Here is a 3,201-nt window from a genome sequence, read left to right on the forward strand (position 1 = left end):
GATTTTTTTCTCACTTATATTCTTTGGAAACGACAATGTCATTTTTATATATTGTGGTTATAGCCTTTGCTTCTGGCTTATTTCCTCTTATCCTGAAAAGCAATATTTTCACTGAGTTTAATTATTTAGTGTTTTCAACACTATTGCTTTTCCCAGGGTGGCAAAAATTACTTTTATGAGACACATCAGACACTGATGGCTGCCTGCACTATTTTTATCATGGAACTGTAAATCAGGATGCATTACCTCAATTGTCATTTAGAGACCCATTATGATGAGTATGGGACTATAATCTTCCATTTTTGCTATGCAACAAGCAACTTGTTAACACATCTGTGCAATCACCACTGAAACAAATGCTGGCAGTGGGTGGACTCAGAGAATGTACTCGGCAGTTATGTCTTGGCTGAGAAAGTATTTATGTTCATAATGTGCGACCTTCAGAAAATATGTGGCTCATGCTGGCCATTGGGAACTCAGTGATCTGTGCCATACAACGCTGAGGAACATTAAACCAGAGATGAGGTACACGAGCCATTGTCATAAAGAAAAACCAACCTCTAAAGTATGACTGCAATGAGTCTCAGTTTGAACAGTAATCTGAATAACACCAGTCGATGCTGGAAATGTGCCACCTTTTAAAGTCCAGAGCAAACATCTCTCATCTGCTTAATGACACTAAGTTTGTTTGCAGAATTTTCACATAAAAATACATACAGTAATATATTTATTCCTACTTACTATAATTAAAATAGATATATATTGATAGTAAATATGTGTGTAAACTAACTGAACTGAGTAATCTACAGCAGCAGAGGGTGGTATCAGGAATGATTGAAGGTCAACAGACACAGTGAATGCCTTGTAGAGAAATTAGATCATTACTAGTCCCACAGGGGCTGCAATTTAGGTTTAAAGGAGATTGAATTGTCTTTAACATGCAGTTGCGGGGCCTTTTCCACAACAGGACCAACTGGATCCTCACACCACACTTCAGTTACAGCTCTGTGTTCATATGACAAAATAAGTTGAAATATTAGGATATTTAACAAAAGTAAAGGTTAAATTAATCAAAGATTAAGCAAGCTATTGCCAATAAAATGTAATGTGAAAGCAAGCTCTCAAGCAGAGATATTCAAAACATTTCAACATATATTTCTGATTAAACTGGACTAATATAAACTAAAATCAGTGTTGGTGTAGCACCAGCCCCGCCACGACCCTGAAGTGGATGGATGGATAGAATCTTATAATGTAATATCATTTTTTGGAGAATAGTCTCATAATAATAAACTGTGTTTCCTTTTTTATGTATACCAAGCCTTTAGCAGTGTTTAAAAATTAGACATATTAACACCTTGGTAAGTTTTGCATCACAAATAAGGTCTATGAGTTTACAACCAAAGGAGAGCTCAAGATGCTAGACCAGGGGTGTTCAATGTTTTCCAGGCTAATGACCCCCAAACTATTGTCTAGATGGAGAGGGGACCTCCTAATTATATTATATGAAATTATGTTATATCAAACTGGTCCTATTGTCACTCTATTACATATAGAGTAATGTAACAAAAGTAATTTCACCCTGGGATTATTAAAGTATTTCTAATTCTGATTCCGCGTTGATGGGACAGGTGTTGTGAATGAAACATCGCCCAGCTTGCAAGAGCTCCTCTGTGTCACTGAATCAGTGCATTGATGACTGACAGACATCTTCTTCCTCCGGTTATCTGTTTACTTCAGTGTGTTGAATTTATTTAAAGACATTTCAATTGGTGGAAAAAATTGCAGGGGGGGAATATGGAAAAAAAAACAAGTCTAATCAACCAAAACGTTCGTGACCCCTATGCAGTACCTCTGTGGACCCCCTAGGGGTCATGGACCCCCTGTTGAAGACCTCCGTGCAAGACTTTTAGATTCTTGAGGACATACAAAGTATAACAGCCACATAATGAGGATACAATCTGCAGACATATGTTATATGGCCAGATTTTCAAATTCTGCCCACTTTTCTCCATACACAGTGCTACATTAATTATTTATTTAAACTGAATTAATAAATCAGTACAATAAATAGATAGATATGTAATATATATAAAGTATGCATACAACTGGTATCGTTTATCACAAGTGAATCAAAAGCTGTTGATTCATGCGAACACAAATAACTCCATTATTCTTCTGGTAAGTTCTGTATAAATGTAACTTTAAATGAATTTAAATTATGAGCATCCATCAGAAGATCAATTACATACCGTAATGGTGTTTGTTTGTATTAATGTGTGTTTAATCATAGGCAGCTTGCGCAAAGAGGACATGACATTTTTCATTTTTTTTATAGTGACTACAGGGCTATAATGTAATATTAAGAGTTAAAAAATGAGGCTCTGTGTGATCAAGTAGCTGCTCTCTGTGTTTAAAAGCTGTTACTCACCAAGAACTTGTTATAGGAAAGTCAAACAGACATTTTTTTGGGGGCTGCTTATTGATTTAGTGGTAATGATCAGAGGAGTGTGCATACTGCTTCTTTTGGCCTGTCTGCATTGTTCAGGTGGTCGGTCTAACCTTTTATTATCCTCTCAGTTGGAAAAAAAGGAAACCTAGAGAAAAGTTACACAATCACACAGAAAGCAATTAGTGCCAGACTCTCTGCATTATTGAACTGAAAGGTGTAATTACGCAGATGAAGTTTGTGACAGCTATGAATGTCTACTATATGAGATGGTGCCATTACCCATCCCTGTTTTTTAATTAGTACTTTGCTCAGTTTTAACTGCAACATCAGGGTAATGATGCAGCAAGAGAAACAGGGTGAAGACACAGGCACAATTTGCCATGGAGAACATATATAACCAGAACCATAAATCTGCTGGTAAACTGATTAAGAAAACAGAGCTTTGTAAATTGTTAAGATTGCTGAATATACTTCTTTCTCAGTTTTTAAAAACATATTTTTTGTTGTTTACCCAGCAAGGATGTTTTGCAAAAGACATGAATGAATGCAATATCTCCCTTTATATAGTGCAAAAAAAATAAAATACTTGTTTATGTTTTGAAACATGTGCTATGAACAATTCGAAATAAATGTTTCAATATTAATTTACTTTTAAGCTGTACAGGCTACAAGGTATGGATGGATGGATGGATGGATGGATGGATGGATGGATGGATGGATGGATGGATGGATGGATGGATGGATGGATG

This window comes from Cyprinodon variegatus, unplaced genomic scaffold (assembly GCF_000732505.1).
Source record: "Cyprinodon variegatus isolate N-32 unplaced genomic scaffold, C_variegatus-1.0 Scaffold0, whole genome shotgun sequence".
NCBI lineage: Eukaryota > Metazoa > Chordata > Actinopteri > Cyprinodontiformes > Cyprinodontidae > Cyprinodon > Cyprinodon variegatus.